Source organism: Adiantum capillus-veneris, chromosome 20 (genome assembly GCF_014529385.1).
Source record: "Adiantum capillus-veneris isolate H3 chromosome 20, ASM1452938v2, whole genome shotgun sequence".
Lineage (NCBI taxonomy): Eukaryota > Viridiplantae > Streptophyta > Polypodiopsida > Polypodiales > Pteridaceae > Adiantum > Adiantum capillus-veneris.
Window position 1 is genome coordinate 154,010,275 of NC_140950.1, and position 10,175 is coordinate 154,020,449.

Here is a 10,175-nt window from a genome sequence, read left to right on the forward strand (position 1 = left end):
GAGTAAAATGACTTTGTATTTACAGTGTGGAAGTGCCATTGTACCCAGCTTCTGCAACTAGACTACCTACTTATTACAAATGATGTTTATAACCATAATCCTTAGCATTTCATAACTCTCTGAAAATAAGGCTTTGTTGAGTTATATTGTGTTGTTGACCCAATGGTCAACACCTTCGCACACAAGTACATATCGTACTTGAAGGATGTTCTTTTCTTAGACGTCCTTACATGAGACATATTCCACATGTGGAGAATATTAGTCTCTGGAACTGACACTGGCGCCTGTCATATCAATTATGTGTCGTGATAAAGTACCTAGGTGCTAGTCAAATCCATTTTCTAGACCATTTTCAGCACACCGTATCAGGAAAAATTTCAGTGGCCAAAAATTGTTGGATATGCAGAATGACTTGTTAGCATTACAAGTGCAACTAAACAACATTAAGGGATGGTTGTTTATGCATATAGCAAGGCTATGAGTTATGAATGAAAAGGTTTCATTGTTTGTACCTCAAAGTGATTATAGTTTCACCTTCTATTATGGTTCTTACGTTTCATCCATTCTTGCAAATGATTGTAGTACATAGTATTTAGTTCTTTCTTGAACTATTTACACTCCTTTTTCATGTGTGCTACGAGCATCACATTCTCCATAAGTAAGCAAGTATGATCATGGATATGCAAATTTGGATGTATTTTTGCTAAATGCATGCATACTAGGTGTTAAGGGCCCTAGTGTTTAGCAAAGGCTGATTTGGAGCGGCATGCATATTCATCATATTAGTTGCTTATGAAGAATTTTGCACTCTATGTGCAGTATCTCTATGAGATTAATTCTGGATCTAGCAATCATGAATAGAGGTCATGGCTCGGTTTGGGTGCTTGTGGATCTTTCAAGGTAATTGAGATGGTTATTCAGGACATTTTTTATTCCTCACCAATGTTATATGACATTGTGCTCCCCGTTTACCAGTCATTTGGGAAGATTGTCTGTAAATCGTGGAAAAACACACCTCAATACTGTCGGTATCCACGGGGATAGGCAGATTACAAAGTGTATCTGTGTGTGTGTGTGTGTTGTTTGTCTCAAGCACTAGGTGCATGGAGGGTGGATCTGATGCTGATAGGATGCTCTTGTGTTGAGCCGCAGTTGCAAGCTAGATGGGGAGTGTCCAAGGCTCAGCCAGTACAAGATAGGCACAAGAGATCGGAGACGGGGCCCGTTCACCTCTCGCAAAATCCCTTCCACCCGCGCAGAAACTTCAACTTGCTGCATGAGGAACTTAAATGAGAGGTGAACAAGCACTTCAAGGAGCAAGCGCTAGCGCTCGCAATAGCAAGTGGTTGTCTCTCTCTCTCTCTCTCTCTCTCTCTCTCTCTCTCTCTCTCTCTCTCTCTCTCTCACACACACACACACACACACACACACGTGCGTGCACACACACACACACATGCTTGAGATTGGTGGGCGCTAGTGCCTAGTATCAAGAAATGCAAAAAAGAAAGAGAGAGAGAGAGAGAGAGAGGATGGAGAAAGTGATTCTTTTTTTACAATTGAGATCCATTTATGAGTGCTTAGCTTATAATTGGACACAACTTACCTCTCCAAAAAAGGCAATTATGTCTAAAAGTAATGAAGCAATTCATCTCCAAAACCTAGATAACCAGCTCAACTTTTAATTTTAGCATCTTGTATTGATAGACAGTTAGTCTTCTTATGAAAAGCTACAATTTTTTTCTTTAGAGAAATTTAATCTCACAACGAGGGGTATTTTGGGATTTTTGGAAAATTTAAAGGGCTCTTTGAGAATTTATGAGAAACCATTGGGGGTATATTGGGAATTTGTGAGATTTGAGGGGTATTTTAGGGAAATCCACAAATTAGAGGAATATTTTGGTAATTTTGGTGCGATACTTTTATTCAAGGTAAGTCCCTCTCTCTTTCTCTTTCTCTCTCTCTCTCTCTCTCTCTCTCTCTCTCTCTCTCTCTCTCTCTCTCTCTCCACAGTGGTATTGGATGTGCAAAAGTCGCATTTCTTAATGTAACTTGCTACATCGCCTGCCATTCCTGGCCAATACACTCCAAGTCTTCTTAATTGTTCATACATCATTTGATTTCCTCTGTTGAATCCCCCTGTTTGTGTGTGGGTCTCCTCTAGATACGCTTCGTACTCCTCTGGGCCTATACACAACCTTAGAATCCCATCGTTTCCATGATGGTACATTCTTCCCGCAAGCATTGTGTAATTTCGTGCTTGTCTAATGTCTTCTCCCATGTGTTTGTCGTCAAGATTCATTCCATATGTCAGCAACGGAATAATTTTCTCTGACCATTTCGGTACCATCTCTATATTAAACAGGTATGTGTCTGGGAGATCATCATCTACTCTGGTAGCTTTTTCACCATGTAGTAATCGAGAAAGGTGGTTTGCTCTTTGATGAGTTTTTCCTTTCTTAACTACTACCGTAAAATCAAACTCCAGCAACACAATGAACCATCTTACAATTCGTCCCGTGTTGCAAGGTTTTTTTACTAAGTACAAGAGTGCCTGATGATCCACAAAGAATTTTAATTTGTTCGCGAGTAAGTAATGCCGAAATTTCTTTAGAGCATATATCATAACCAATCCTTCTCTTTCAGTGGTAGTTTAATTCTTTTCTGCACTGTTGAGTTGTCTACTAGCATAACTGATTGGAAAATCCGTCTTTCCCTCATCTGGTTGTGCTAATATACAGCCTATTGCAAATGCCGAAGCATCTACATGTACATGGAAGATCTTTGACCAATCTGGTGCTTTTAGAATTGGTGCAGATACTAGTGCATCTTTTAGTTTCTGGAATGACTCCTCACATTCATTTGTCCAAATGAAGAGCGTGATTAGACTATACAAGGGTTTTGCGATTACCGCGTACATGTAGATAAAACGTCGGTAGTATCAACAATGTCCCATAAATGATTGTACCTCTCGTACAGTGTTTGGTCTTGGAAATTCTATGATCACCTTTACCTTGTCTTCATCAGTGGTAATTCCATTAGTCGACACTATCTGGCCTAAGATTTTACCTTGTAGTACCATGAATACATATTTTTCTGGGTTGAGGCAAATCCTATACGTTCTGCATTTTTCGAATACCCTTCTCAGATGATCTATATGGTCTTCTCTCAATAGAGAATAGACACACAAGTCGTCCATGTAAATATCCAAGAATTTTTGCAAGTATTCTTTAAAAGCGTGTGTCATTAAACTCTGAAATGTGTCTGGAGCATTGGTCAAGCCAAATGGCATTACCCTAAACGCATATATGCCCCATTCTGTTGCAAATGTTGTTTTGTATTGATCTTCTAGTTTTACCCCCAATTGGTTATAACCAGAGAATCCGTCCATAAAGCTATAGGCTTGCTTGCCTGCCACTTGTTCCAGGACATGTTCAGTGATAGGAAGAGGGTAGTTGTCTCTTATTGTTGCTGCGTTGACCTTCTTGAGATTCACACACACTCGTAATTTTCCATTTTTCTTGGGTACCACCACTATCGGGGACACCCAGTCCGTGTGTTCTATCTCATAAATAAATTCAGCCTCCATAAGTTTGTCTATCTCCTCTTTTATCCTTTTGGCAAATGTCTCATTATACGTGTAGCGACGTTGTTTGCTTGGCTTTGCATTAGACTTCAGAGGGATTGAATGTTCACAGATGTTAGGATCCACTCCCTTCAAATCTTTGTACAACCATGCAAATACATCTCAAAATTCCTTAAGTGTTTTGATCAATAAGTCCTCTTCTTCTCGACCTAGATCTGTGGCAATGTAAGCAGGTCGAGGATTTTCTCCTGGCTCTGCTAAGTCTATTTTCTTGGCATTCTCTGGCCCATCGTAGGACTCGTTTGATTTAGGCTCCCTCATTGGTTGTTGAACCACCAATCTTCTTTCCTAAATGGTGTACTTACAATAGTGAGGAGGTACGTCTATCTTTTTACTCCCATCACTAGCGTTCGTTCCATCGCTACTTTCCATTTCAGTTGTCCATACATTTTTAATTTTTTGTTTCAACTCATTGTATCTCGTTTTCCGTTCAATTTTCGTCATAATTGGACTACCACAGACATTCAGTGTTTCTGTTGCAACTCTTTTTTTTGGTTTGCTGGTTTTCTTAGGTTTCAACAGTCTGGACTTAAATCCTGAGTCTTCAGCAACCTTAAGAAATCTTTCTGAAACTTTATCCTTAGCACAATCAACAGCATGAATGTTCATAAGGAAATGTGTCTTACCCTTAAACTTTGGCATGGGTCTCAACCTGGTTGGTGTACTGATGTGGTGTCGTTTACTCTTGTATCTTTTTTGGCGTCTCTCACTTTGGTTTGGAAAATTGTAGAAGACGTCATTGTCTTGATCTTGATTGTCGTCTCCCTCTGTATTTTCCGACTTCTCGTCATCCGCGTTATCCTTGTTTTCACTTTGATCAGAAGAATCATAAAATTATTCTCCTTCCTGCTTGATTTCTTTAGTGGGGATGTCCACATAGCCCACTATCTTAATCTCAAGTTTCGTTTCTGTTTTATAGATCCTCATATTCTTAGTATCTACCTCGTCCTCGTCCTCCTCCACAATTTTGCTCAACATGTAGTATGGTATGATATCGTAGCCATTCTCATCACAAAATTTGGTGGGAGTGACTTCATTGACGCATACATCCAATGTAGCCAAAATTTGAGACCATTCTAGGGGTTTAAGCTTCTCTTCAGGAAAATTTTCTCGTATATAGGCATCGTCTTCCAAGACCCTCTCTAGTGTCCTTTCATCGTGGTCAAATTTACTACATTGAGATGCTCCACACATCCATATCTCTTTTTTCTTACAAAGCCACGCTGGGACTTCTGATCCACTAATGGTGGCTGAGTCAAATTCTTCCACAGGGGTTCTCGTGACATCATGGTAGCTATGATTTTTCATGTTTACGCGTATAGTAGTTTCAGCATGTCTTAGATACAAATAATCATACCCACAGTCCTGCACCATTTTGAGTTGCCTCATGAACGGCCTACCAAGGATAATTTCATAGTTGTTCTTCTTGTCGAAATCTACTATGGCAAAGGTATGTTCGTACTCTATGCCACAGGAAGATACCACAATTGCCTTTCTATGTGCCCATCCGCCAGTTGCAATTTCATTCTAGTTGTTCGTATTGCTGGTTTTTTCCATTTTTCCCATAGCAATTTGGTCTCAATGGAAATTCCAACTCCACTATTAAGTATTGCCTTAGTCTCTATGCCATTATACTCAACTGGTAGGGTCGTGTTGCCGTCTTCACCCTCACAATACTCTCCTACCTTGTTGAGTGGCACTGGTCTAGTGTTGAATTTCTTCGGTTCTGTGTCATTAAGCTCGGTTTCGAAGAACTTAAGAGGCGTCCTTATGCCAAATTTTTCAAGACATTTTTCCACTTTCGTCCACATGCTTGGCCTAATTTTTAACAATTCTGCCAATGTGATTGTACACTTGACCGGAGTGGTCAACAAGTCTGTCAGGATTTAAGTGTCCAATTGATTCGAAATGCCTATTCTCTGAGAAGGTACTCTTCGAATTTCTGACCTTGCCTCATAGTCCCCCATATATGATGGCAAAGTTCTGAGAGATTCTGGTCTACTATCTTCGGATGCAACTGAACCATTATCCCCTTGAAATGATTTAACGTCCAAATCCCATGGAGTCTTATTCAAGTTCAGCTCCGAGAAAGACGCCGACTCGACTGTTTTTGTCTCATATTTTTCTTGAGCTTTTCGCACCGTTTTCCATAGCTCTTCAAGCCAATTTTCTTCCACAATAGGGGAATATGGTGGAAAATCTTTCAGTGATTCATCAGTGCTATTAGGTACGTCTTTTGCATCCTCTACATCCGGCAAGGATTTAATGTTTTCTATCTTGTCGGGTATCCTTTGTTCGGTTTTGTGAGGTGTTTCATTGTTTGGTGGTTTGATTACTCTATCTCCTGCTTCCATAGGTGGAGGCTCCAGTAAAGCTTGGGCAGTTTCAATCAGCTGTTTGCACATCTCTAGTCTCTGTTTTTGTATCTCTGGATATGGATATGTCATCCACCTTTGCTCTAGGGTCTGTCTGTTCTTCAATCTTGCTTCATATGCTTGCAAGATTGCATCTAAGGGTTCATTGATCTTATCTACCAATACCGACCCTCCTGAGCTTGCACTCTTTGGTCCTTCCGTTGATTTTAGAGAGTCGGACTCTCTTTGCTATTTAAGTTGCTCTCGAGCTATCGTTAGCTCAGCTTCTACATCTTTTTGTTTTCGGTCACGTCTAGCTTTCATTTTCGCTCTTCGTTCTTTCCAAGGATTATCACGACTGACGCTAGACTTGTCAGTCGTGATTTCTTCTTGATTTTGATCGTTACTCTTGGGTTGATTGTCATTTTTCCTTGCTTGGGCTCTCGTCAAGACCTTAACAGGAATCGGAGTTTCATTTTCTGACCCTCCACTGGACGGTAGCGCTCCCAGCATATTCAAGGTAGTTTCTGCTCTTTTGCTCGAGTTTTTAGGGCAATCAGGGATCAAGTGAGTAATTCCACACTCCATGCAATATGCATTGACCCTAATGATTTCGTCATGAGGGTAGTCCCTCAGCCAATGGTCTCCTCCACACTTGTAGCATGGTCCTTTAGGCTGTTGAGGTGCTCCTAGGGCTCCTCTTTGTTGGTGTGAAATTCTTTGCCCGCTCATGCCTCCGTTGGCTATGAACAACAGTGTTCTTTCATCCAGGCTATATCGTCCTTCTCCCGATGCCTGTGCAGCAGTTGGTGCTCCTGTATTTTCTATCATGGTCCATGGTTCTGGTGTAGAGGGTTCGTCCGGTGGATAATATACAAAGTTCGCCGCATATCCATTGGGCTCGTCGTAGTATGCATGCATAGGTACCAAAGCCTTCTTGTCCGACTCAGTTATTATGGGTGTGTATCTTATGCCGACTGGTCGTAATCCTGGTAGAGGTGGTTGTTGTTCCAACACTTGTTGTGGTCTTTCTACGCCTACAGGTCCTGGTAGGTTGCCTGTTTGATATCTAAGCATCCGTGGGACTTGAGGAGATGTGGCCTGAGCATGCGGAGCATATGGTCATTCTCTCACATATCCCTTGTTACAATAACACTCCTCCGTCCCATGGTTTGTCCATTTTTGTTCAATCGCACACCATTTTGGTTGTTTAGCTTGTGGTTTGGAATACAAGTTAATCTTTTTAAGCACTTCCTCTACAAGCTGATCTTGGCTTACCGCTACTTCCCCCTTCAGTGTTGTCTTAGCAGACTTGCCTCCGCTTTGTTGTGAGGAAGAATCATCGTCAAGATCCTTGAACTCACCCTCTTTGTAGACCGCACAATTGTCCACAAGGTATAGAGATTCCTTGGTTAAATCATTCAACGTAGTGCTCCTTTTCATATGTAGGTCCTTTTGAAGATCTGCATTCCTTAGTCCTTGGATAAATATAAGCATAAGTCTGGACTGAGTTGGCAGTTCTTCCACGGGACAGAACTTAACATATCTTTTTAATCGGAGGGTGGCCTTCCGCACGGACTCTCCATCTTTCTGTTTGAATTTATGGATTTTCGAGACTGTATTATGAGCTATCCCCCTTTGTGAGAATTCCTCGATAAACTCATCAACACTTCCTCTATAGACTCAAAGTCTCTTCGCTCCACTAAGTCAAACCATGTAGCCGCATCATCCTCTAAGGTTAAACCGAATCCTGCAAATTGGGTAGGAAAGTCTAGCACCTCTTCAGCTTAGTACATGCATAATCAACCATTTTTTTGCACCTGTAAACTCTAAAACAAGCCTCTCGTGCAGCTTGGCATAGCCTCAATCTTCAATTCCTTGTATCCATATGCTGGCTTCATACACAAATCAAGCTTGTATACCAACCTGTGAATCATTTCCACCATACATCATGATTCTCTCACCTGCTAGAGAGCTCTCCATAGCATAATCCTCTTCAAAAATGCTTGGCAACCAATACAAAGATATCTGTAGAACAACCTTCAACACCATATGTATCCATAGCATAGCATAAAGTAGCAATACACTGCAATTTGCCTCCATCTGCTACATATCCAAGCCTACATGTTTTCCAAGCATACCCTCTATTGTAGGTTCTTCAAATGGCATACACTCCATACCTGGCTCACCATGTCAATCTTTGTCTGCGTTAGCTTTTGACACTTCATCTTCAACCACTTCATGCGAGAGCAAATCGGATTGCTCGATTACCTTTGCCTGCTCTTCAAGGACTTCTTCTACGACCACTCATCTGCTAAGCGAGAAAGAAACCCATGATCTATTACCTCATTTTTTGATAGGTCGACATCAACAACACCTTGTGGAATGCACTGCCGCTCGTCAACACAATCGGTAGGACAAGGTTGCCCAACCCCCTGGCTAGCTTCCTCCTACACAGCTTCAACCATTTCTTTGCCAACACCATCAAACTTGTCATGTGAGCTCTGATCCATAACTTCACTTGATTCTTCATGCATCTCCTCTTCGGCTAGGACCGGATCCTTGCTAGCCGGGCTAACAGACTCTTGTATAGAAGCACACCAAACTGGAGGTACAAACTGAAATGAAGAAGCAAAACGGCTTATGAATGGCAAAGCAGCTATGTTTTCAAATCTTGAACTTTCTTTAGACACATGGTGAAGCTCCATTATCGAGCTATACCCATTTCCAGCTTCTTCTTTGCTATCTTGCTCTTTACCTTTGCCAAGCAAACCATTTGCGCATAGTCCTCTGCACCATCGAACTTGACCTTCTCTTTGATTTGTGGATGCAAGCAGGCTAGAAACTACTCTCGCTTAAAATGATCTCCATTTCACACACATGTAGCAGCAGCTAGTCTCTCCCAAATAGATTCAAATTTACCCAAAAACAAATAAAAATCTGCACTTACATCCTGCTTGAGCTTGCTCGATTGCTCACCCAAGTCCGATGAGAAACCCACTTTTGAAAAGCTTCAACAAACTATTTGCGAATCTTGCTCATCGACTAACAATCTGCAACCTTCAATCCTTCAAACTAGGCTTTGGCTCGTCCTTGTAGAACCAATGGTAGGGCCTTCAATTTGGCTTCATGTCCACAAATTCTCAACTGCAACAGGTATAGCTCCAGATCGGAAAACCAATCTGCAGCCTCTTCTTCTCTAGCAATCACCAAGTCAATATCATGCATCATCTTGAGGCTTTAAAACTTCACCCCGACGAGCAATCAATAGATCCTCAGTGGGGGCACCACTGATGGGATGGGGGAAAATGGGAACACACATAGTACACAAACTAGATGCCTCTCTATAGCCCAACAGATATCCAGCACCCCAAGCCACTTAGAAACATACACGCATGCACACTTTCTGCAACTTGCACTGCACAGCCTCGCTTACCAGGAACTTCGGCTACACACAATCGCATTTACTGATGCACACACCAATGCACCCATATCTGTAAACACACTCACACCGGGAGGCCTCGCACGCACACAAAACCACACTCAATCTGCAACCACAATCACTCTCTCCCTCTCTTTGTGCACACACACACGCAATCCCAAAGCCACTGCTACCACGGGCACATGGCAAAAGACAAGATGCAGACGATATTGATGGCGAACTCCGCAAAAAACACAAACCAACTAGGTATCACATAAACATTATCCAATACAATGATAGCGGCCCTTGGCGGCTACTTCTCAGTCCATGGCGACTCTTCCAAACGTGATAGACGACGCTCGTTATGACGGCCACACCATGGCGTGCAATCCTCCTTGTGCTCCACTTTATGCTATTGGCAGCCCGTATCCGTTGATGACCTTCTACACCTGCTCCAAGGCAAAGCCCTCGGCTCCCTTCACTTGCTCCAAGCTCTTCTCGGCCGCCCCTTCTCCCATGCAGGCGGTGCCTTCCTTGATCACACTACAGGCTGCTCCTCCTCAGCCCTCGCTTGGCCCACAACTCGCCTCAAGACGCCCTACCTTGCTTTCTTTCCTTCACATGGCGGCCCTCTCCTTGATCCCTTCATGCCTTCCTTGTGGCCACCTGCGGGTTCTCAGACTTGGCACCTCTTGCCCCTATAGCAGCCCTCGTTCACTGCTCTAGGCCAGGCTTCCTATAGCGCTGCCCTGCAGCC

General features: G+C 42.4%; 1 pseudogene; it reads right to left on the bottom strand.

The window, feature by feature from the left end:
- Nucleotides 1-7,993: 7,993 nt before the first annotated feature.
- On the bottom strand, nucleotides 7,994-9,067 carry LOC147433429 (uncharacterized; annotated as a pseudogene).
- Nucleotides 9,068-10,175: the final 1,108 nt, after the last annotated feature.